Genomic DNA, 27,446 nt, shown 5'->3' with positions numbered 1-27,446 from the left:
ACCATGAAAATTAATAAAGGCAAAAGAGGAGGGTGAGTGTAGGAGGAATTCATTAACAGATGAAGTAAACCCTAATTTAACCTATAAGGCAAAAAATTCAGAATAAAATGATATTTGAAAAAGAATTAGAACTTAGCTTTTCGATTGGTATGGGGCGTAGTCGGAGGATCTTGAAGTATCTCTGAAAATTGCACAAAGAAAAAAGAAAATTTTTCAGTGTATGAATGATCTAATGATAAACCTCACAAACCCTGATTTAGGGCACAAGTTAACCATGGTTAATAAAATAATAAAAACCAAATTAATTATTGGTTTTTAACCTAATTAATTAAATCGGAAAAAAATTAAAATTTCGATTAAATTACCTAGCCCTAATATGTCTTTTTTAATTGAAAAAAACCTTGATAATTTATTAAATAATTAAACAATTAAATTAATTTATTTAATCAGATAAAAAATATTACTAATAATTAAGTTAAAAAAATATTTTTTATTTTTAATGTTTTTGTGAAAAAAGAAAATTTTGAAGAAATTTTGTTTTAAAAAGATTTATATAAAAAAACAAATAAATAGACAATATATAAATAATAAAAGAAAAGTTATATAATTAAAAGTAAAAAAAATTAGAAAAACTCAGCTTGGATTCAGTGTGGCAGGGCGCATGGTGACCATGGTAGACTGGCAGCTCAGGTACGTTGGATGAGATGAGGTGATGATCTGATGGTTGGGAACAGAAGGCGTATGATAATCTCATGAGTCATGATGTGCTGGATCCATCTGATCCTCAAACAAACACGCGCGCGCTTTTTTGAATTGGGCCAATGGCTGGCTGCCACGCAGTCGTCCCTGACCTCCATCCGTTGCCAAAACCAGACTTTTACCTACGGTTTATCTGGTCTGTCGCCATAGCCCCCTGCAATTTTACGAACACGCAAACGCAACAAAAATATTTCGCGAGGCCATGAACACAATCGTCCAGACCTCACGAACTCAACCATGCCTTTAGTTGGGTCTAATTTTACCTGTATTGAAAAACCCTAAAACAAAACCTAATCTTTAACAATGGCATATCAAAGTATATTCATGCAAACAACAAAGCAACGACCCAGAAACGTTCCAAATAACATGAGGATCAATAATATGCAATCAAATTCCAAGAATGATGCATGAATTAGCGTAATCGAAACAAAAAAAGTAACGACTTACCTTGCTAAAAAGGAGGTAATTCTGGGGGTGTTGCTCGTGTGTGAGGATTGGAACAGCTTCAGTGATCTCCTGAGAGTCGTTTGGAACACTCACAATGCTTTGAATCGACCTCAAACTCCAAAAACGATGTTGAGATTTCTTTGATTTTTGTGTGCTCGAATTAGGGTTCTTTTTGCAGAGAGCTTTCGTCCCTTATGCATCCGGATAGCTTCACTATATATAATAGCTCAAATTAGGTTAACAATTGTGGAGAAAATCTTGATGAATCTTTGGATTGGAATTTGGAGAAATTTGATTGAAATTTGTTTCTAATTTTGGCCTTATGTGCTTCAATTTATTCCAATCATCATGTGTACGAATTTGGCTGATTGGAGGAATATATTTGATTGATTTCCTGACTTAAAATCAAAGCAAATAAGATCTCTTATTAATTTTACTATTTTATATAATTAATTTATAATTTAAAATGATTAAAAACCATAAAATAATTAATAAAACAATAAAAATAAAGAGGCTCTTGTTTTGGGGCATGCATGGGCTTAGAATAATGATAGGGTAAAAAGAATGTAAGCCCATTTGGAAATATTTGGAGTTTTGGGCTTTTTCTCTTCATGCATGCCCTTTGAAAATTGGTGAACTTGTGCACCTTTCTATTTCCTCATATTTCAACATTTTTTCAAGTTCTTGGACTTTTTAGAAACCTTGAGGAGTCCTCTAACCAATGTCTTTAGTCCCATGTCAAAATAATTTTCCATGCTCCTTGTATGCTCTTTTGAAAAATATGACTTTTGGTTGACTTTCAAAAGGACCTATAATGTTTTGAGTCATATCTACCAAATGAAGCATTTATGGCCTTGGCATGTAAGAGACAAAATTGTAGGGAATTCAATTTCCTTCAAATTGAGCTTTGAATGGAAAATTTCTAATGTTCCATGTGGAAGTTATGACTGGTCAAAGTTCAGTTGACTTTCTCCTATGAAAACCCTAATTTAGAAACTTTGGATTTTGTTGATTTCTGAACTTTTCTTGATGAATCATGATCAATCCTTGATCAAATGATGAATTGTGCTTCAAAATAAGGTTGTTGACAAAAAATCAGGAGTTTTGACTGTACTTTAACCACAGTTGACTTTTAGGTCAAACTAATCGACTGTTGATTTTCTGAGCAATTGAGTGGTCAATCCTTGGAATTGAAACATGAATTTTGTCATGGAGATAGTTTGAAACATCATAAGCCACATGAAATGCATTGGAGCCTTTGATTCATTAGTTTTCTTCAGAGAAATCAAAACCCTAATTCCTTGAACCATTGTTTAGGAGGAGGTGTCTTTGAGCATTGTACTTTGATATGAGTTTGAATAAGAGAAATGAAATGGGCAAATTTTGGGGTATGACAGCTGCCCCTGTTCAATTTTCTTAAACCTGAAGATGTAGAGTGGTTTGTGTGCCAGTCGGTATCTGAAGGTGGAAGAGGATTGAACACTAGAATACCCAGAAATTTGTACCATCAGGGACGGGCTTAGAGATGCCATCCGGATATTTGGGATTTGATTGTGATGGGCTTAAAGATGCCATCCAGCTTTGATAGTCTTAGGGGTTAGAATACGTCGTATGTTAGACCGTATCTAGAGGATATGCTTAGGATGAGTCGTACGTTAGACTGAATCCGATGTAAGTGTCAAAGTAAGTCGTACGTTAGGCTATACTTTTTAGAACGAGTCATACGTTAGACTGGGTCTAATTTGCATCGATAGATGTCTGGATAGCTGTGCGTTAGGCTGAAAGATGGGTCGTACGCTAGACCGGATCTAATTTGCTTTTGATAGATGTCTGGAAAGCTGGGCGTTACGCTGAAGGATGGGTCGTGCGTTAGACCGGGTTCGTTGTGCTGATATTTGTCAGGATACACCATGCGTCAGGTTGTATGTCAGGATGAGTCGTGCGTCAGACTAAATCCTTTGTATTGGAGAAATAACAGAATGAGTCGTACGTTAGGTCGAGCTTTGACGAGTCGTACGTTAGACCGTATTCAATAATTTGTCGGAATGAGCCGTACGTTAGGCTTTGCTTTGAATAAGATTCGAATCTTTGTAATGTACCTGTAAGATAATGTCAGCTTTATGCAATGTCATGGTGTATGCATTATATGACGAATCTCTCAAAATAAATGAGAAACCCGTACGTCTATCATGAAGTAATGTATGCAATGTATGAATATGTATGTGATGTATATGATGTATGACTATGATTCATGCTATCTGGAGTATCTCGATTGAGAAAATAGATCTATATGTCTTTGTGATTTTGATGTCTGGTCTTGTTTTGAAGATATAAGCTGGGGATTTATGATTTATGCTTGGGGATGGAAGCGATTCGGATGGTTGCTCTTGATGTACCCTGATTGGGGATGAGAGATATGAATGACCTTGTTTGGAAAACAGAGGAGTGTCGGAGAATCGGCACTGCCGAAGATGTAAACTCCGTTGGGGAATTGAATCTTTGTCGGGAAGAGGACTTTTGATGATTACTCTGTGGGGATCCCTCCAGACTATTGACTCTGAGGGAGGACCTCTGGATTACTTAGACATTGTCTTATTGCCTTTCCTGTCTTTTATGAGCATACAGATATTTTGCGAAAGAAAGGATAAATGATAATCATGTTCATATGCATATGTTCATTCAAAATTATCATTGGACGTTTGCGTATTCGAGAAAGAAAGGAAAAACTCAAGAAAATAGAAAGGAAAATGACTTGTATTAAGAAAAAGCCATGAATAGGCAAAGTAACAGGAGAACATTTGTGTGTTTTTGTTGAAAAGATACAAAAGTAAAATAAAAGAAAAATAGATATGTGGAAACAATCCTAATGAGTTTCAACTTTGCTATGGCCATTATGTCTTCGAGCATCTCATCCCTTGCTTGTTGGAAAAAGATGATTGAACCGGTCTGTTCCCTTTGATCTTGATGTTGCGAATAAAACTGAGTGATCTGAACGAGACATAGTCGTACGCTTCAATCCTTAACTTTTGCCTAGGCCGCCTTTTCAGGTTTTCAGCCTACCAGGATACCCTTTTTTGCCCAAGTCGCCCTCTCGGGTTTTCAACTTTCCGGGTGTACATTTTTTATATATATTTCTCCCTAATTTTTGCCCGAACCCTTTTGATTCGCCGGGATGCCCTTACTTTTGCCTAGGTACGTCGACCTAGCGGGTCCTATTTATGCGTAGTATTTTTTGACTATGTATGCATTCACAGGGTGTGGAAAGTCTTCACCATCCATAGTAGTGAGTATCATTGCTCCTCCGGAGAGTATCTTCTTGATTACGAATGGTCCTTCATATGTGGGAGTCCAGTTGCCCCTAGGATCACCTTGTGGTAGAATAATTCGCTTTATAACCAAGTCACCAGTCTAGTATGCTTGTTGCTTGACTCTTTTGTTGAATGCCTTGATCATACGCTTCTGATATAATTTCCCATGACAAACAGCCGCAAGCCTCTTCTCATCAATTAAGTTTATTTGATCTAGTCGAGTTTGGATCAATTCATCTTCGTCTAACTCTGTGTCCTTCATGATCCTCTGAGACGGAATCTGAACTTCAATCGGTAATACAGCTTCCATGCCATAGACTAGTGAGAACGGGGTTGCCCCAGTTAAAGTACGTGCTGAGGTGCGGTAACCATGAAGAGCGAATGGTAACATCACATGCCAATCTTTATAAGTCACTGTCATCTTCTGTACAATCTTCTTTATGTTCTTGTTGGCGGCCTCCACTGCGCCATTCATCTTTGGTCTATAAGGAGAAGAGTTGTGGTGCTTGATCTTGAACTGCATGCAAAGTTCGGTAATCATCTTGTTGTTTAGGTTGGTACCATTGTCTGTGATAATCCTTTCGGGGATGCCATACCGACAGATGAGGTTATGCTTAATGAATCGGGCCACCACATTCTTGGTAACGGAAGCAAATGAAGCAGCTTCTACCCATTTGGTGAAGTAATCAATGGCCACAAGGATAAAACGATGTCCATTAGAAGCAGTAGGTTTAATTTCCTTGATCATATCGATGCCCCACATTGCAAAAGGCCAAGGAGCAGTCAGAACATTTAGAGGAACTGGAGGTACGTGTACTTTGTGAGCATAGATTTGGCACTTGTGACAAGTTCTGGAATGCTGATGGCAGTCAGTTTCCATAGTAGACCAGTAGTAACCGGCTCTCAAGATTTTTTTAGCCATAGTATGTCCACTAGAGTGAGTTCCAAAGATACCGTCATGCATATCTTCCATAATCTCTTCTGCTTCCTTCTTGTTCACACAACGAAGCAGAGTTGAATCATGATTGCGTTTGTATAGGGTACCATTACTCAGGAAGAATTTGGAAGCAAATCTTCTCAAGAACTTCTTGTCATTGATAGATGCCCCTTCAGGGTATTCCTGAGCTTCGAGATATCTTTTTACTTCATGAAACCATGGCTTTTCTTCAACCTTGTCAGTAACTATCTCGTAACAGTATGCCGGTTCATCACACCTTTCTATGATAACTATAGGGGGCTTCGTTGTCCCATCTGACCTTGAACATTGATGACATAGTAGCTAATGCGTCTGCTAATTGATTCTCCTCTCGGGGAATGTGTTCAAAAGTAATTTCTTCGAAGTGAGGAATCAAAGATAACACCAGATCCTTGTAAGGCGTGAGATTAGGATGCTTCGTGTCCCATTCTCCTTTGATCTGACTAATTACTAGGGCTGATTCCCCATATACTTCTAAGAATTTGATTCTTAAGTCAATAGCAGCTCGGAGACCTAAGATGCATGCTTCATACTCAGCTATATTGTTGGTACAATCGAAACATAGTCTTGTTGTAAATGGAGTGTGTCCACCTGCCGGAGAGATAATCACAGCGCCAATACCATTACCAAGTTCATTCGAAGCTCCGTTAAAAACCATGGTCCATCGGGATCCTGGTTCAGGTCCTTCATCCGGACCAGGTTGTTCATAATCAGTAACAAGCATAACATCTTCATCTGGGAATTCAAAACTCATGGATTGATAATCGTCTATAGCTTATTGGGCCAAGTGGTTTGCCAACACGCTTCCTTTGATTGCTTTCTGTGTTGTATATTGAATGTCGTATTCTGTTAGTATCATTTGCCATCTTGCTATTCGTCCAGAGAGAGCGGGTTTCTCAAATACATACTTGATAGGATCCATTCTAGATATCAACAAAGTGGTATGGTTTAACATATACTGTCTCAGTCGGCGAGCAGCCCATGCCAAAGCACATCAAGTTTTCTCGAGCAGTGGGTATCTTGTTTCACATTCGGTAAACCTTTTGCTAATGTAGTATATTGCATGCTCTTTTCGACCAGACTCGTCATGTTGCCCCAATACACACCCCATTGAGTTCTCCAACACTGTTAAGTACATAATTAGAGGTCTTCCTTCAACGGGTGGTATCATAATCAGAGGTTCTTGAAGATACTTCTTGATCTTGTCAAAAGCTTCTTGGCATTGGTCATTCCATTTCACTGCTTGATCTTTCCTCAGTAACTTGAAGATTGGCTCACAAGTAGCGGTCAGATGGGAAATAAACTTGGCAATGTAATTCAAACGTCCTAGGAATCCTTTAACTTCTTTCTCATTCCGTGAAACCGGCATTTCTTGTATGGCTTATACTTTTGCAGGGTCGACTTCAATACCTTTGCTGCTAACAACGAACCCTAGTAGTTTACCGGACCTCACACCAAAAGTACACTTGTTCGGATTCAGTCTTAACTTGTATTTCTTCAACCTATCAAACAACTTCTGCAGGTGGACCAGATGTTCTTCTTCAGTGTTGGACTTTGCAATCATATCATCAACATAGACCTCTATCTCTTTATGAATCATATCATGGAATAGAGCTACCATTGCACGCTGATATGTTGCCCCTGCGTTCTTCAACCCAAATGGCATGACTTTGTAACAGAAGGTGCCCCAAGGAGTAGTAAAAGTTTTCTTTTCCATATCTTCGGGTGCCATCTTGATCTGATTATAACCTGAGAATCCATCCATGAAGGAGAACACTTTGCACTGCATCGTACTATCAACTAGGATATCAATATGTGGTAGCGGGAAATCATCTTTGGGACTTGCTCGATTCAAATCTCTGTAGTCTACACACATCCTGACCTTTCCGTCTTTCTTAGGTACCGGAACTATATTAGCGATCCATGGTGGATAGCTCATAACCTTCAGGAAACCGGCATTGAACTGTTTCTCAACCTCTTCTTTTATCTTCTGAGCCATGTCAGGTCTGCTTCTTCGTAACTTCTGTTTAACCGGAGGACTATTTTCTTTGATAGGTATACGGTGAACCACAATATCAGTATCGAGCCAAGGCATATCTTCGTAGGACCAAGCAAATATCTCAAAATTGTCTCGTAACATCTGAATTAATCTCTGTTTGATAACATCCTCTAGTTCGGCCCCTATCTTGATTTCCTTCTTTTCTTCGTCAGTACCTATATTCACGACCTCGATTGGCTCTTCATGCGGCTGTATAGTCTTTTCTTCTTGCTCCAACAATCTGGCAAGTTCTCTAGGCACTTCACAATCTTCTTCACCTTCATCCTCAGCTTGGTAGATCGGATTTTCAAAGTCATATTTAGCAATAGCAGAGTCGTTATCAATGGGATCCAGGGTGGATATGGATCTGCAGTGTATTATGTGGGTGTGTGTAAGAACACATAGCTATAGAATAGTAAAAGAGAAATAAAAGCGAACACACAATTTGAATACAAAACGTCCAATGCTTTTATTGAATGAAAATATGCTTATGAAATGACAAGCCCTAACAAATGGACCGTTGTGCCCCGGGAAAGGCACACGGCTTTAAAGTTTATTGTTTATTGAAGTACAAAAAATAAAACTGGGAAACATAAAAGCAAAACAAAACTAGAAATGGCAATTACTCCTGACTATAGGAGATAGAAACAATGTCTTCAGTCTTCTAGTTGTCCAGCCCTTTGTCAGGTGTAGGAAAGATCCACTTGTCCAGGTTACAACCATCTTCATCTTCTCCTATGGCATTGACCCCTTTGCTGATGAAACGATACTTCAGACCTTCTAGGCGAGAGTGTTATTCTCCCTTCTGATCTTTAGCAGTGCAGCCTAAACCCCATTTATTGGATTTGTAGGGAATATCAGGGAGTTTCCCCCAGATAGTACAACCACCTTCTTCAACCACAGCCCTAGCATCTTTCAGATAAGCCATTGTAGGAGGAATTCTGGCGACTTTAGGAGCAGTGTAGGCAGGCTTAGCCTCAGGAGCCACTTGAGGGACCAATTCAAACGCCTGTCAGGGACATTCGAAGGCTTCTCCAGTAAACTCAACATACTTGGTCTCATCTATAAAGCCTACGACGTATTCTTCTTCACCATACACAGTAACAATCTTGCCTTTCGCTGGGTATTTCAGTTTTTGATGCAGAGTCAAAGTCACAGCATTTGCCTCATGTATCCAAGGTCGTCCAAGTAGACAGGAATAAGCTAGATGAATGTCCATCACATAGAACACAGTGTTGAAAGTCTGAGAACCTACTCTGATTGGGAGCTCAACTTCGCCATATACCTTACTCATTGAACCATCAAAAGCTTTTACTATCACATCACTGGATTTCAGCACGATTCCTTCAGGGTTGAGTTTGTCCAACACCATCTTGGGTAGTACATTCAGAGATGAACCATTGTCGACTAGTACGTGAGCCAGAGTGGTGCCTCCACATTCAATGGATATATGTAGAGCTTGAAGGATAGAAAAACACTTAGAAAGGGGGGGGGTTGAATAAGTGTGACTTTAAAAACTCTTAAGATAAAAACAATTGCACAATGATTTTTATCCTGGTTCGTTGTTAACGAAACTACTCCAGTCCACCCCCTTAGAGTGATTTACTCACCTGGGGATTTAATCCACTAATCAACCTTGATTACAATGGTTTTCCACTTAGATACCTTCTAAGTCTTCTAGAGTATTCTGATCACACCTTGATCACTCTAGGAACCATTTACAAATTAATGTAAACAAATTCTTACAAGAGTATTACAATGCTTCTTAATAAGCTATAATCACAATTGTGATATTTCTCTTAAGTTCTAAGCTTAAATCTCACTAAGATATTACAAATGAAGTGAGGTTGAAGATGAAGTTTGATTCAACAGCGTTTCAGCAAGTTTGCAAGAGTTGTTCGTATAAAGTGTTGTAACCTTGCTTCTGATCAGAACTTCACTATTTATAGGCGTTTTGAGAAGATGACCGTTGGGAGCATTTAATGCGTTGTGTGATCCATACAGCATTGCATTTAATGTTTCACTCTTTTGTCAGCTACCTCGAGCCTTGCTTTTCCTGCTTTAACTGACTTTGCCTTTAATAGCTTCTAACGTTCCTTTTGTCAGTCAGCGTAGCCTGTTGATCGGTAAAATAGCAAGTGTACTATTTTGCCTCTGTAGTAATAATAGGGAAATTCCCCGAATGTCGATCTCAAGGACTGCGTGATATTATAGAGTTAGTAGGAATTCGATTAAACAAAAAGCCTTGGGGTTTTTGGTTTGGAAATTATAATTGCAAATAAAATAAAATATGAATTTGGCCAAATATGAGTAATCTGCCAGGGTAGGTGTGTGCATTAACATGTAACAATTCTGAACCCTTGTGTCGCACGCTCGCGAAAAAATAAACAGAGTCGCCACCAATATATTTATCCCATAAGGGAAAGGAATATCAGGAAACCTAACAAAAAATAAGAACAGGGTCTTGCGACCAGAGAATCTAGGTACGGGAGTCGGTTACGCAAGGGGAAGGTATTAGCACCCCTCACGCCCATCGTACTCGATGGTATCCACCTATGTTTGTTTCTATCTAAAGGGTGTCTACTATGTTTAAATGCGAATGAATGCAAAATGTAGGGAAAATAAATAATTGTACTCGCACGGGCCCTACCCCGCTGCCTACGTATCCTTTTCAGGAATCAGAGTTACCGTAGCTCGGCTCAAGATTTTCTGTTTGTTTTTGTGTTTTTTAGTTGGGCGAAGTTAACGTTCACGCTCTTACATAAGGGGTCGACCTACGATGCGTTCGAGCGGAAATAACATTGCCCTTAGAAAGAAGAAAAAGAGATTGGTTTGTGTGTTTTAGGGTAGATGAGTGATGAACAGTTCCCAATACCGGGCCACTCACCACTTTCTCTACTTTGATTTAGTTTTGGACCATTATTAGGTGTTTTAAGTGTTTTTGGTTGAGTGTTTTTTAAGGGGAATTTATTTGAGATTTGAATCACATAAAAGTGTATAATGGTAGAGAAACAGATTAGAGAATGAATCCCACTCATCTCTCTACCATTATATAGTGATCGAGAAACAGATTAGGGAATGAATCCCACTCATTTCTCTCCCACTAAGTGATTAAGAAACAGATTAGGGAATAAATCCCACTCGTTTCTCTCTCACTATTAGTAACGTGTGATTCGCGTCTTCTGTTTATTAAGTATTTTAAAGTTGAAAGGAAAAAGGAATGAAATAAGGGAACTAATTCTAAATTCTAATCTAAGTTATGATTGTTCTAAATCTAATGTTAACATGGTGACTAAATTCTAAAAGGAGCATTAAAATGGTATTAACAAGATAGGCCTAAAATAAGGCCAAAAATACAAGCAATAAAATCATAAAAGAATCATACAAAAATAACATGAAAATAATGCAAAAAAACAATTCAAGCATTAATGCGAAATTAAACTAAAACTACTATTTTTATGGGTTTTTATAAAAGAACTTAAATGTCAAAATTAACCTAAAAAATATACTATTTTTTTATGAGTTTTGTGGAAAAATTAATGTCAACAATTACCTAAAAATCTAACAAATTTTAATGGTTTTATTGTTTTTTATATCGACTAAAAATTCTAAAAAAAACTATTGTGAAAATGAACCTAAATCTACAAATTTTAATAGGGTCAGGGGGCGAAAACTAAAAAGGAGTGTGCAGTCAGGAATAGGCGCAAGGCCCAGAGTTTTGGCCCAACAGAGTTGTTTTTTTTGTTGCTCAATTTCTCTATACCAAAAATGGTGGTATGATGGGCCATGTTGGAGCGTGGATAGAAATTCAGTGGCTCATGGAGTTTTGTTCTCAATTATCAAAAAGTAAAACGAATATTAAAAATTAAAGAAAAAGAAACGGTGCGTTTTGGACATAGTTAGGGCTCAGAGTCAAAATTGTGACTCTTCACGTTCCTTCCTCCCTCTCTTACCCTCATATCTCCCTCCTTGCTTGCGATTTCCGGCGGAAACACCACCGCCTTCGCCGCCGCGAAACGACCTTGTATCAGTAACCCTCTAACATGAGCCTACCCTAAAATCACGTCCTGAATCCAATTCCCTCAACCGATTACACGGAAAACCCTTTATTTGGCCAGATCGAAGAATTTCACTATGAAAACCTAAGTTCTAGAATTCGAATTAAACCGCACAGGAATGTCATCAAGTCATGAAACCTTAGGGGAAACGACTGCGGAGACTTACTCTATATGACGGTGTCAAGAATCAAGCAGGTAATGCGCAAGAGCGAGCGATCGAAAAACTTACCGGTGATAACGATTCTTGAAGACGCTCAAATGGATAAGAAAATACCAGAGACAATTGCTATAAATCCAGGTAACGCCTTCACCGCCACTTTGATCTTCGAAGCCCTTTCTATGATTCTCTTCTTCACTTCTTCTCGAATTCTTCTTTTTTCTTTGAATTTCTGTCGCCTTGTGATGTTGTTGCGGTGAGATGAGAATGTGAACTGAGAGTGTTGAGATGATGGTGGTTGAGGTTCAACTCTGTTGTAGCAAGGCTTCAGAGGTTGAAGTTCTGCTCAACAATGGAGAATGAGCGTGTGGTGTGTGTGAGGCAGTTGAAGGTTGGTGAAGCTTGATGAGGATTAGAAGTGATGAAGGTTGAGGTGAGAAGAGTGGAGAGGTGAAAATGGCGTGGGTTTGATGAGGATGAGTGGATATGTGAGAGAGTGATGAAGAGTGAAAGGTGAGTGTGATGAATGAAGCATGTAAATCTGAGATTAGAGATGATGTTCTGTTTATATAAAGGAGAGGGAATCTAATTAGTTAGAGAGGAGAGATATGAGCCATTGGATTGGTGAAGTTTGTTAGAGATTGAATGGTGCGGATTGAATCAGTTGGGAGTTAGTTTTTTTTTCTGTTATGTGAGCTATGAATGTGTTATATTAGTTAGGTTAGTTATATGGTGAAATGAATTCTGTTTTTGTTGTTAGAAGTTGGTTATTGTTAGTTAAGTTATGGTTAGTTACATTGTGAGATGAGAAAAGTTAGTTACAGTTAGCTAACTAAACTGTTTTCTGTTATATGCTATTGGTTAAGGCTAGATAGAATTGTCAAGTCCCTGTCATAAATGTGATGTGAACTCAATGACTTGTAGTTTAGAATTTGGTTTTTCCTGATACACTAATTTTCTTCTGAAGAATCAAATTGGGCTTTGAAATGTTAGGATAAGTTAGCAGTTAAGTCATGAAGTGGGATGTGTATTGAACGGTTAAGTGCAGGTTCTTGTTTTTGTGAAGTATGAATGAATTTCGGTTTGGGATTTAGGTTCTGTTAGAAATCCATTTTCTACTACTGTTAGTAACTTTGGAATAGTTTGACAATTGGTTTAGGAAAGTGTTTCGATGATGGATGGAGTTAGATGTTAGGGAGTGTTGAATTTGATCTTGAATGTGTATTGTATTGTATGCACTCAACTTGAATGTATCTTATGGTGAACCAAAGTTGAAATTGAATGGTATGGCTTGTGGTTTCTTTTTAAGTGTAGTACAGGGACTGATTTATGTATTGGTGTTATGCAGGTTTTTGGATGAATGCTAGATTGGAACTATTACTGCTGATGTGTTTTTTGTTTAGTATTGGTGCTGAACTGTTGTGATTTGAATGTGCACATGTATGTTTTATGCAGGGGCTGGTGGTAATGAATAGTGCTGGGCTGCTATTGAATATGTAGCAGCAGGGTGATTCATCCATGATGGAAGCAACCCCTTTTATAGGTGATGAACTCTTGGAGATTAGAAGAAGATAAGTCTAGAAGGGACAAATGGGGAACACGGTTTGGCATGAGAATTTGCAAAGGTTTGAAAGCAACATACACGATGACCAAAAAGCTTGAATGTTAGGGAAAATAAGCTTAGTGTAGTTGGTGTCTTGTTTTACAAAATGGATGTTCTTCATGTAATGATACAGTGGTGTTGAAATGTAAGTTGTAATGATACAGTGATGTAATGTGATGAATGGATATCAAAATGGTCCCCGTTTTTCTTTACTAATTCAATTTGTTGTATAGTTTTCTATGTAACGGTATGGATGTATCGAATATGTATTAAACACGGACATGGGTAATGGATGAATATTGTAATGAAGTTCTTTTCTTTCACATGAATGTAACTCTTATTCTCTTCTTTTCCACTTTTTTTGTAATAGCTTCTAGTAATGTATGAATTGAATGGCCGTTTGAATTTGCCATGTATGTTGACCCTTTTGTGTAGACTCTTTATTATTCAAGTAGTCAAACCAAATGCCTTGTAACCTTGAACAAAAGGAATCTTCTAAACATGCTCACACTTTTGGCAATTCAAACCATAAACCCTTGACTTAATGATCACAAAAGGAATGTCCTGAGGAGTCCTTTGGACGAAGACAATACTTGAAGCATAGGAGAACACTTAGCATGAAATTCCTGATCCTCAGTGACAAACTCAGACACCATGTATAAAAAACCATAGTCCTCTTGCCCTTGACGAATCTTCATAGGGGAAAACCTTATAGCTTTAAGAGAATGAGGTCCACAATGGACGACCATATATAAACCCTAGCTTTCAGATCCTTGATCCAATGCGAAGTTATTGGTTAATGAATGCATGAGTCATGTTAATGTCCTAATGGAGATATGCACATGAATGAAAAGCCTAAGCCAGATGAAAGTAAAAGGGTAGGACAAATTTGGGGTATGACAGCTGCCCCTATTTAATCGTCTTAAACCTGAAGGTGAGATTGGCGCTAGCCTTTCGAGCATTCAAGGTAGAAGAAGATTAAATATCAAAGTGCCAAAAATTTGTCCTAAAATGAAGATGGTGTAAATGTTCTCTTTTTTTTCATTTTGATATCTGCTGGGGAAAGAGAGTTTTTGTTTTTCTGGTGGAAAAATTTACAGTGAGTAATTGGATTTGAATGGGGTAGCTTGTAACGTGGTAGCGGTGCCAATACAGGGTTCTCAAAGAGATTGGTTGTTACATGGAACAGTAATTGAAAGATATGGACTTGACAGAGAGATAAGGTAACATAGACGAATGTTTTAAGAGAGATACAGACGAGTAGAATAACACAGACGAGTGTTTGAACAAATACAAACGAGTATCGAGAAAAGATACAGACGAGTATCGAAGGAAGGACACAGACGAGTGTTGACTCAATACAGACGAGTATCGAAAGAATATACAGACGAGCATCAAAGGAATGGCACAGACGAGTGTTTGAACAAATACAGACGAGTATCAGAAGAAGATACAGATGAGTATCAAAGGAACGACACAGACGAGTATCGAAGGAGGACACAGACGAGCGTCAAATAATAACACAGACGAGTGTTTGAACGGATACAGACGAGTATCGAAAGAAGATACAGACGAGCATCAAAGAATAGCACAGACGAGTGTTGAATAAATACAAACGAGTATCGAAAGAGGATACAAACGAGCGTCGAAGAATAACACAGACGAGTGTTTGACTCAAATACAGACGAGTATCGACAAAAGGAGATACAGACGAGTATCGAAAGAAGATACAGACGAGCATCAAAGAATAACACAGACGAGTGTTAAATCAATACAGACGAGTATCGAAAGAGGACACAGACGAGCGTCAAAGAATAACACAGACGAGTGTTTGACTCAAATACAGACGAGTATCGACGAAAGAAGATACAGACGAGTATCGAAAGAAGATACAGACGAGCATCAAAGAAAATCACATACGAGTGTTTGACTCAATACAGATGAGTATCGAAAGAAGATACAGATGAGTACCAAAGGGAATGACACAAACGAGTGTTTGAGAAGTTTGGTAGATGGACTCACTGGGGATCGGGAATTGGTCTTGAAATGGTTTGCCCGGACGGAAGGTAAAGGGTTCACAACACGGGGGTTGGACCTGAAAATTTTGTCCGCATGAGGGAAAATAACCACGGAGACTAGTGGCGACTAGACTTGACCTAAAAGACAGCAGTACACTGAAGAATCACGAAGATATTGATGCTGGCGAAGCATAAGACTTACATTAATCCCTCAGGCCAAAGGCGGGTGTAACTCTTCAAGAGTGGCAATTGTTCGAATTGCCACACACCAAGTATGGTTATTCAAACGATTGAAAAATGAGATGGGTTGAATGCCCACCCTCATTCACACTCTAATTTGCACGCAGCGTACGGGAAATAGCCACGAAGAGACTAGTAACGACTAGACTCGACAAGAAGATGATAGTAACCATGGAACATTATGGAGATATCGATGCTTATGAAGCATAAGAATTACATTATTCCCTCAGGCCAAAAGGCGGGGTGTAACTCTTCAAGAGTGGCAATCGTTCGAATTGCCACACACCAAGTATGGTTATTCAAATGATTGAAGAAATGAGATGGGTTGAATGCGCACCCTCATTCACACTCTAATCTGCACGCAGCATACGGGAAATGACCTCGGAGACAACGATTCTGACGAAGAAAGACATTGCATCCGATCTACATTGGAGAGAGAGGATAAGACTTCTTCTGGGGATTGAGGATACCAGGTATCGGCACCGTGGCTTGAGGAGATTTATAATGTAGTAGCAGATATCAATCAGAGTTTGTAAGGACAACCTTTTATGTGGGGAAGTATCGTCGTCTTGATTGAGTGCTGATTTGTATTATCTGGCTTATGCTTTGTATGCATGTTTGAATTTTTCTATGGCGTAATGCTCCATTTTGATGGATATGCTACGCTTTTGAGGATGCGATGTTATATGCAGTGAATACTATATGCAGAGTGCCAAATAAAGGCATTAGTGGGGTAAACACCAGGGAGAATCCCCTTAGTGTCAAGAACCATGTAGAGATGCCAATAGATATTGGACCTTGACTTGCAATATGTACCTTCTTTGTGTTGCTTTGTGGAACGTAGAATAACTTATGACTTCTCACCATGTGCCACTGCTTGGAAGATTTTTAACTTGATGAGATCCCCTCGGTTCACCATGTTGGGATGAGAAAAACAGATAAGGAGACCAGGTTGGGGAAGTAGAACCGCTCCTGGGAGAAATAAACTCCTATGCTTGAGGAGTGGAACAAACTCTCAGGAGAAATAAACTCCAGTGCTTGGGGAGAGAATAAGTTTCCAAGAGAAATCCGACGCTCAGAGAGAGGCAAGATAACTCAAAAGATTGTGCCCCAAGCTTCATGACCTACGAAGGCATTTGCCCCAAAGGATCCTTGGAGAGATTTGTCGAATCTCGACGTAACTGCCCCAAATCGGTTGAACACAAGAGAGATTCCTCGACGTGATCGCCCCAGATTGATCAAAGCTTGAAGAGATTTATCGACATGATTACCCCAGATATGCTGCATTTGAGGGGTCAAACCTCGATTCAGTTGCCCCTGATTAGGTACGTCTTACTAGAATCCTCAGGTTCCACTATGCTCAAGTAACATATGGAAGCAACTTAATCACGCTCGACAGAACATTCATCCTTTTCCCTCAAGGTAACCAAATAAATAAAGCGCCAACCATTCATGCTCAACGGAGTCTTCAGGCAACATACCCCTTGATAATCAGTCTCTGAAATGGTTGGCTTTTTACTCCATGGAGTTCTCAAGTCTTATTATTGTGACATGATCAAGCTTTTTACTGAGTCTCATCTGGAGATCTCTTTGATGTTTAAGCAGATGTTTTGTATGCAAAGGAATGTTAATTCTAAGAATGATAATTCTAATGCAAAGCCTATGTTAGTCTTGAAGTTTTAAAACTTTTTATGAAATGAGGTTGCGACCTCTTATGACTGAATCACTAGTTGACACAACCTCGATTTTTGCATATGAAAGATAAAGAAACGTACGATACCAACATGGATATGATTCATACTTCATTGGGAGTCAGTTAAACGTTATCTCATCGGAGTGTGCTTTCAAAATAAACCCTACTTCAATTAGGACTTTTAAGGGTTGTAATTTGGCCGGGTTCACGGTTTTTAGAAAACAAAGGATTTTTTAGGCTCAAAATTATTTGTACCCACCCCCTTCATGATGTTCTCCATTCCTATGTTCAGTTAACTCGACACGAGTGTTCATCCCTCACAAAGAATTTGGAATGGTTGAGGAATCAATGAGGTTTTTCGGACATGGCGGTCGCTCACCTTTTATTCTTCTGATTCATTATCACACGACTTTGTTCTCTTGCTTGGTAATTTCATCATCTTTTTTTTTCTCGTGCTTGTTTTGCCATTTTTTTCATCGTTTTTCTTTTTATTTATTTTTTTGCCATTTTTTTTGCCATATATTTTTTTTAACAAGTCGTGTGACCTCGCATTATCTTTGATTCGTTGGAGGTGATTGCGACTGCCTCACTCCTTTGATTTGATGAAGGATTTCCATTGTGGTATCGTCATCTCTTGATCTCGTGATGGAATAAGGATAATCATTGCGGTTTTGACATTCCTCAACCTTTTGAAGGATAACCATTGTTGTATCCTTAGATGCATACCCTTTTGGTGAGTTTTGAACACTCGATCAAGTTAAATGAACACTACCCTGCCCCAAGGTTAAAATAAAGGTCTTTTTATGATTAGAAAAGAAACTCCTACTTCAAGGCTCAAAGGGGTTGACGAGGGTCTATCTCCCTTATATCTCCGGTGTTTGGGGATTTGAAATAATGCATGTACATCCTCAGTAGGGTTTTATTCAAAAACACACAATTGGAGATTTTGCATTTTTATCTTTCATCATTCTCCCTCAGCTTTTTGCCTAAGCAAGCGATTAGTAAAGTTGATATCGTAATGCCAAAAACATTTTATGAATGAAAACGAATGGATTACTTCAAGCCAAACATAAACAATGTATTTTTATTTTCATTCAGAAATTAACAAGTTTTTACATTCTATCAATGCTTAAACAAACAAAGGAAAAATTACAAATGAGAATGCAGTAAAGAAACTAAATGAATGTCATTGTTGAGGAGACTTGACTTCGTCTGGACTTATTGCTCTTGAATACTTCCTGCAATTTTGAAACCTCATAGGGACTTCAATTTATGCATGATGTGTTCCTTCCAAACACTTCAGATTGCTTCAAAATAAAACTCCAACGAAGTCACCCAAGAGTTGTAAATTTTGCCTTACTTTAGGGATTCGAGCAATGCGAGTGATGCAATGCTCAAGATAAGAGTACGTCTTGCTTATCCCTCAATCGGGAGCCCCAAGCATAGTTTCTAGAGTAGTAATCGCCATCATAAATGGAAGAACCTTGTATGATCATTAAACTCAAGAGAGTTACTTGTGGTGAAGAAGAACCAATACACGAATCTTAACCAATTGAAACTCCGACGAATAGGGAAGTGAATGGGCATAAGGCAATAGAATCACATCAATTTTTTTCTCATACTTTTTGTCTCTGTTAACAAGCGAAAGCCACTGAGAAGGAGAATTATGAGAAAAATGAAACTGGGATGTGAAGCAGAACCTTGAGAATGAGAAGCGTTGTGTAGAACACTCTTTATTACCACAAGAAAAAAAGATTCTGACGAAGTCACCTTGGAATTTGTAATGCTTTTAGGGATTCGAGCAATGCGAATGATGCAATGCTCAAGATAAGAGTACGTCTTGCTTATCCCTTGATCATGAGCCCCAAGCAACTTCCACATGTGTACACGAGTTGATTGCCAATTTAGCTTCAATATCCAAACCATTCGGATTGAGAGTAAATCACCCTTGCAGTTTTTAACATCAGGCACAAACCAACAATATCTAAATCAGCGGAGTCACGACCTTTTTATGGCTTCCCAACTTTCCTCCAAGAAGTGAAACCTTTTGTCAATTTAAATGCTCGAAAACTTGAAGACTTCAATGATGTGAATTCCCCTTACCAAGAATAGGAATCTCAACATTACTTCAGACATTCTGATTCATAAGACCTTCTCTTGAGGTGAGATTAACATTGCATTTGGCCTCTGAGGAACTTGTCTCAATTCTTCTTGTTAAAGGCTTGAGTAACCTCCATACACTGATTCATGTCAGTCTCCATTTATGTTCTCATCTCAGTTAAAACCCCACGGAGTTGTTCTAATGTTAACTTTCAAGCACATAACGGTGAGAAGTCAAATATGTTGTTGATCTTGAAATCTGAGTATAAAGGGTCCCATAAGTCTCTAAAAGAACCATGAAATGCATGATAGTATGAATGCATGTTTCATTTATGAGAGATCCTAAAGTCTTTTCATACACTTCCATTTTATTTTTATCTCTTTTTTGAAATCAAGGCTTTATTTTGTATATAATATCTTTTCTTTTCTTTTTCCTTCTTTTTTTTTTTTTGGAAATAGACTTTAGGATCCTCACAAATGAAATGGATGAAGCAATGATGTTATGAAATGCAAAAGCATGGGATCAAGGTCCATATAATCTTAGTAACCACTGTACAATCCTCTGAATAACTGATAAAGGTCAGATGTCACAAGATCAAAGGTCCGGCATAGGTACCACACAGTCATAGGAACAATAGTCACCAACAGAACAGAATAGTCACCAACGGTACCTGTTATGTATATCCCTCCCCACTCACAGGTGAATCTAGGCCAGGGTAGGTCAAAAAAGCCAACAGAGGATTGAAAGTAGGCGCAATCATACGATATTGCCTCGTTCAACCAAGCTCTGCCCGTGGATACATGATCGGAGCAATCAGACATACGTCTTCTGTCCGTCATGGCCACTCTATTCCTAGTTCATAAGGTATCACTCATAGCCTGGGTATTGGGCCTTTTACCTCATAGAACATCCCATCCAACCTGCAAAATAAGACAGGAAAATATGTGGCCCCCACGGGGACCCAAAATATAGTCCAGATGCATGCGGAAAGTAAACATGATATGCAAGCGGGAAATGAACATGATATGCAAACATATATACAAATAATGCAAACATATAAATAAACAAATAAACACCTAATAAAATAAAACAAACAAAGGCTAGGATCGACTCACTAAGTACGGACCCGCATTAGGTCTAACGTCCCCAGCAGAGTCGCCAGCTGTCGCACGCTCGCGAAAAATGAACAGAGTCGCCACCAATATATTTATCCCATAAGGGAAAGGAATATCAGGAAACCTAACACAAAATAAGAACAGGGTCTTGCGACTAGAGAATCTAGGTACAGCAGTCGGTTACGCAAGGGGAAGGTATTAGCACCCCTCACGCCCATCGTACTCGATGGTATCCACCTATGTTTGTTTCTGTCTAAAGGGTGTCTACTATGTTTACATGCGAATGAATGCAAAATGTAGGGAAAATAAAGAATTGTACTCGCACGGGCCCTACCCCGCTGCCTACGTATCCTTTTCAGGAATCAGAGTTACCGTAGCTCGGCTCAAGATTTTCTGTTTGTTTTTGTGTTTTTTAGTTGGGCGGAGTTAACGTTCACGCTCTTGCATAAGGGGTCGACCTACGATGCGTTCGAGCAGAAATAACATTGCCCTTAGAAAGAAGAAAAAGAGATTGGTTTGTGTGTTTTAGGGTAGATGAGTGATGAACAGTTCCCAATACCGGGCCACTCACCACTTTCTCTACTTTGATTTAGTTTTGGACCATTATTAGGTGTTTTAAGTGTTTTTGGTTGAGTGTTTTTAAGGGGAATTTGTTTGCGATTTGAATCACATAAAAGTGTATAATGGTAGAGAAACATATTAGAGAATGATCCCACTCATCTCTCTACCATTATATAGTGATCGAGAAACAGATTAGGGAATGAATCCCACTCATTTCTCTCCCACTAAGTGATTAAGAAACAGATTAGGGAATAAATCCCACTCATTTCTCTCTCACTATTAGTAACGTGTGATTCGCGTCTTCTGTTTATTAAGTATTTTAAAGTTGAAAGGAAAAAGGAATGAAAGAAGAGAACTAATTCTAAATTCTAGTCTAAGCTATGATTGTTCTAAATCTAATGTTAACATGGTGACTAAATTCTAAAAGGAGCATTAAAATGGTATTAACAAGATAGGCCTAAAATAAGGCCAAAAATACAAGCAATAAAATCATAAAAGAATCATACAAAAATAACATGGAAATAACGCAAAAAAACAATTCAAGCATTAATGCGAAATTAAACTAAAACTACTATTTTTATGGGTTTTTATAAAAGAACTTAAATGTCAAAATTAACCTAAAAATCTAACAAATTTTAATGGTTTTATTGTTTTTTATATCGACTAAAAATTCTAAAAAAAACTATTGTGAAAATGAACCTAAATCTACAAATTTTAGTCAGGGGGCGAAAAATAAAAAGGAGTGTGCAGTCAGGAATAGGCGCAAGACCCAGAGTTTTGGCCCAACAGAGTTGTTGTTTTTTTGTTGCTCAATTTCTCTATACCAAAAATGGTGGTATGATGGGCCATGTTGGAGCGTGGATAGAAATTCAGTGGCTCATGGAGTTTTGTTCTCAATTATCAGAAAGTAAAACGAATATTAAAAATTAAAGAAAAAGAAACGGTGCGTTTTGGACATAGTTAGGGCTCAGAGTCAAAATTGTGACTCTTCACGTTCCTTCCTCCCTCTCTTACCCTCATATCTCCCTCCTTGCTTGCGATTTCCGGCGGAAACACCACCGCCTTCGCCGCCGCGAAACGACCTTGCTATAAATCCAGGTAACGCCTTCACCGCCACTTTGATCTTCGAAGCCCTTTCTATGATTCTCTTCTTCACTTCTTCTCGAATTCTTCTTTTTTCTTTGAATTTATGTCGCCTTGTGATGTTGTTGCGGTGAGATGAGAATGTGAACTGAGAGTGTTGAGATGATGGTGGTTGAGGTTCAGCTCTATTGTAGCAAGGCTTCAGAGGTTGAAGTTCTGCTCAACAATGGAGAATGAGCGTGTGGTGTGTGTGAGGCAGTTGAAGGTTGGTGAAGATTGATGAGGATTGGAAGTGATGAAGGTTGAGGTGAGAGGAGTTGAGAGGTGAAAATGGCGTGGGTTTGATGAGGATGAGTGGATATGTGAGAGAGTGATGAAGAGTGAAAGGTGAGTGTGATGAATGAAGCGTGTAAATCTGAGATTAGAGATGATGTTCTGTTTATATAAAGGAGAGGGAAGCTAATTAGTTAGAGAGGAGAGATGTGAGCCATTGGATTGGTGAAGTTTGTTAGAGATTGAGTGGTGCGGATTGAATCAGTTAGGAGTTAGTTTTTTTTCTATTATGTGAGCTATGAATGTGTTATATTAGTTAGGTTAGTTATATGGTGAAATGAATTCTGTTTTTGTTGTTAGAAGTTGGTTATTGTTAGTTAAGTTATGGTTAGTTACATTGTGAGATGAGAAAAGTTAGTTACAGTTAGCTAACTAAACTGTTTTCTGTTATATGCTATTGGTTAAGGCTAGATAGAATTGTCAAGTCCCTGTCATAAATGTGATGTGAACTCAATGACTTGTAGTTTAGAATTTGGTTTTTCCTGATACACTAATTTTCTACTGCAGAATCAAATTGGGCTTTGAAATGTTAGGATAAGTTAGCAGTTAAGTCATGAAGTGGGATGTGTATTGAATGGTTAAGTGCAGGTTCTTGTTTTTGTGAAGTATGAATGAATTTCGGTTTGGGATTTAGGTTCTGTTAGAAATCCATTTTCTACTACTGTTAGTAACTTTGGAATAGTTTGACAATTGGTTTAGGAAAGTGTTTCGATGATGGATGGAGTTAGATGTTAGGGAGTGTTGAATTTTATCTTGAATGTGTATTGTATTGTATGCACTTAACTTGAATGTATCTTATGGTGAACCAAAGTTGAAATTGAATGGTATGGCTTATGGTTTCTTTTTAAGTGTAGTACAGGGACTGATTTATGTATTGGTGTTATGCAGGTTTTTGGATGAATGCTAGATTGGAACTATTACTGCTGATGTGTTTTTTGTTTAGTATTGGTGCTGAACTGTTGTGATTTGAATGTGCACATGTATGTTTTATGCAGGGGCTGGTGGTAATGAATAGTGCTGGGCTGCTATTGAATATGTAGCAGCACGGTGATTCATCCATGATGGAAGCAACCCCTTTTATAGGTGATGAACTCTTGGAGATTAGAAGAAGATAAGTCTAGAAGGGACAAATGGTGAAAACGGTTTGGCATGAGAATTTGCAAAGGTTTGAAAGCAACATACACGATGACCAAAAAGCTTGAATGTTAGGGAAAATAAGCTTAGTGTAGTTGGTGTCTTGTTTTACAAAATGGATGTTCTTCATGTAATGATACAGGGGTGTTGAAATGTAAGTTGTAATGATACAGTGATGTAATGTGATGAATGGATATCAAAATGGTCCCCGTTTTTCTTTACTAATTCAATTTGTTGTATAGTTTTCTATGTAACGGTATGGATGTATCGAATATGTATTAAACACGGATATGGGGTAATGGATGAATATTGTAATGAAGTTCTTTTCTTTCACATGAATGTAACTCTTATTCTCTTCTTTTCCACTTTTTTTGTAATAGCTTCTAGTAATGTATGAATTGAATGGCCATTTGAATTTGCCATGTATGTTGACCCTTTTGTGTAGTCTCTTTATGATTCAAGTAGTCAAACCAAATGCCTTGTAACCTTGAACAAAAGGAATCTTCTAAACATGCTCACACTTTTGGCAATTCAAACCATAAACCCTTGACTTAATGATCACAAAAGGAATGTTCTGAGGAGTCCTTTGGACGAAGACAATACTTGAAGCATAGGAGAACACTTAGCATGAAATCTCCTGATCCTCAGTGAAATTTACAAATTCAGACACCATGTATAAAAAACCATAGTCCTCTTTCCCTTGACGAATCTTCATAGGGGAAAACCTTGTAGCTTTAGGAGAATGAGGTCCACAATGGACGACCATATATAAACCCTAGCTTTCAAGATCCTTGATCCAATGCGAAGTTATTGGTTAATGAATGCATGAGTCATGTTAATGTCCTAATGGAGATATGCACATGAATGAAAAGCCTAAGCAAGATGAAAGTAAAAGGGTAGGACAAATTTGGGGTATGACACCTTGTTTCATAACAAAATTCAACTTATCAATTACCAGTTCTTAAGGGTATTTGCTCCTAAGTCCTTAGGGGGCAAACCTTTAAACATTCAATCCTAATCCCAAAGTCCTTTGATATTAGTGATTAATTCAAGCATTATTATTATTATCAAGAATATTCTGGTTACTATAGGGTATCCCTAGTCCTAGGTGATATCTACTATAGTATAATGGTATAACAACCCTAACAATGGAGGTCAATCCTAATTGTCAGTCATAAATCAATCCAGTTGGTCCAACGAGGAAAGCGTTAAAAACCTTATACCATTAAATTGAATGTGAAAGAGAAATATGTTATTGAAATTCAGAATTCAAAATCATCACAAATGTTAATCATGGACACCCCCTAGCATTGGGGGGTTTAGGTACTCATATCATCCAAAGAAATTACAAAGATATCAAATAAAGACATTACAATAGAGATGATGAGCTTTGATCTTCAATGGCTTCCGCTCATGAGAGTTCTCTGTTCTTCTCCAATTGCATAAGCTTCTCCTCTCAATCCTCCCATTCTTCGTGTGGCCAAAAAAAGATCCCTAATTCATCTTGAAAACCCTCCTAAATAGTGCAGACTCAGTTAAGTTGGTTGGAAATCCCAAAAACACCCTTGCAGGCAAACCACTGAACGAAATCACAAAAATCACTGAAATCAGCGTCAAACCCAACACGGGCCGTGTTGAGCAACACGGGCACCCGTGTTGGTCCCCTGGTATCTTTCTTTTATTTTTTTGGCTTCAGGACTTGCAACACGGGTCGTGTTGAGCAACACAGGAACCCGTGTCGCACCACTGTTTTTTTCAACTTCTTGTGCCCTCTTCCTGACACGGCCACCCGCGTCAGGCCTCCTGAAACATGCTTTTTGAAATTCCTTCGAAACTCCGAGTTTTGCACTGATTTATTCCGATTTATCCATATGAGCCTAAAAATATTAAAACATACAACCAAAGCATAAAATGATGAATAATAACATAAAACACTAAATAATATAACTTAAAGATACTTAAAAACAATGGTAAATATATGTGTGAAAACCACTGATCAAACTCCCCCAAACTTAAACCGTTGCTTGACCTCAAACGACAATTACAAAAGTTAATGACCTTCCAGGCACACCGGTGATCATACGTGAGATATCCGTTTGTATTGATCAAGAAACAGTTGGTTTGGCATTCACATGACGCGACGAGTTTCTGTTACAACATTAAACCTCAAGCTCCCGTTTCGGATACCTCTCCAACTATGCTTTGCACTTAAGTCTCTTTCTAATTTTCCTCCTCTTTCATTCGGACAATCATATTAAGGCACTGCATTTCTTATAATAATTATCACCTGCATGAGACGAATCAAGGCTTCTTATTTTCTTTTCCTGGCACCAAACTAGCAGCATTTGCTACTTTTAATTACCGATGAAATTTTCAAACTTTGCAGTTATATATTGTCCTTTTGGACAACGTTTGGGGATCAATCTCCTTTGGGCTGAATAACTGGGTGAGGGTTACCCAACTTAGCGAGCCGATTGCCTTTTACCGCCTTTTCATCATTTGGTGCCAACTTTCTATCTCTTTTTTTTCTCAACCAGTCATCATGCAAGTGAATCTGAATTATGCCAGACTGTATCAATAAACTACTCGAGAAATACTTCTCAGGAGACAAGTACTATGGTGCAAATCTACACGTTAGACTCGTATTTCTTTTAGGGAACCAAGGGTGTTTAAACAAACCTCTTCTTGTCACATTATTCCGAACTTTTTGTCCTCAAACAATCCTCGCTTCATCTCTATATACTATTCCCGATCGCTTTTTAAGATCAAAACTCTTCAACAAAAATTAAAATTTCGGTCAAAATTTGGGCAGAATTCACTTTATGGTTTCACATCATACCAATAACATAAAAATATAAAATGCAAAGAGAAAAGCCTCCCCCAAACTTGAACTAAACATTGGCCTCAATGTTTCAGAACGAGTTCGAGAGAGGTGACTCACAGAGGTATTGCACTCCAATGATCACTTCCGAGCTTTCACTAGAGATGTCCTCTTTTATTTCCTGAAAATAAAATAAACAAACAGAGAAATTAATTATTAAAACCGTGGGTTGCCTCCCACGAAGCACTTCGTTTAACGTCGCATGGCTCGACGCTCCATTACCCTTTATTATGGAGGGTATTTCCTTTTCCACACCTTGTTGCTTGTCACGTCCGCAACCACGAACTCATGAAGATGAAAAGCATGGACAACTTTTATTTTCAACTCACTTCCCACATTCTTCTTCTCACCTTGCTCTTTCTTTTCCACCTTCTTCTTGACTTCCTTAGCCTTCTTAGGGCTTTTGATGGCTATATGAGTTGGTTCCACCCAAGAGGCTATGCTTGACACTTTTTCTTGGAGCTATTTAGACTTTTTGCTCTTTTCCTCACTTTCTGTCATACTATCAGAAGTTTGATCATTTACAACCGCCCTATGTCTCTTGACTCCTAACATCTTCAAAGTTACTTCTTCGTCAAATGATTTCAGTGTTAGTGTCCCTTTTTCAATGTCAAAATTGCAGCGGCCTGTCAACAAAAAGGGTATCCCAAGAAGGATAGGAGTTTCTTCATCTTCCGGAATGTCCATGGTGTGGAAGTCAACAGGGAATACAAACTTATCAACCTCCACTAATACATCTTCAGCCACCCCATAAGATTTCTTAACGGTGTGATCAGCGAACCGTAACTTTGTCTTACTTTCACTAATACCTCCCAATTCAAGCTTTTTGAAAATAGATAGTGGCATTAAACTCACACTGGACCCAAAATCGATCAGTACCTTTTTAAATGTTATATTCTTGATAGTGCACGGTATCGCCACCGCTCCAGGGTCTTTCCTCT

The 27,446-nt window shown here is 38.4% G+C and overlaps 1 long non-coding RNA gene across 1 annotated transcript; it reads left to right on the top strand.

The window, feature by feature from the left end:
* Positions 1-22,033: 22,033 nt before the first annotated feature.
* On the top strand, positions 22,034-23,982 carry LOC131599181 (uncharacterized). The gene is made up of 2 exons (XR_009282617.1): positions 22,034-22,172; positions 23,486-23,982. It is a non-coding gene; the product is annotated as an uncharacterized LOC131599181 (long non-coding RNA).
* Positions 23,983-27,446: the final 3,464 nt, after the last annotated feature.

This window comes from Vicia villosa, linkage group LG4, assembly GCF_029867415.1.
Source record: "Vicia villosa cultivar HV-30 ecotype Madison, WI linkage group LG4, Vvil1.0, whole genome shotgun sequence".
Classification (NCBI taxonomy): domain Eukaryota; kingdom Viridiplantae; phylum Streptophyta; class Magnoliopsida; order Fabales; family Fabaceae; genus Vicia; species Vicia villosa.
Note: the sequence above shows the minus strand (reverse complement) of the source record. Positions and strands in the feature narration are given on the sequence as shown.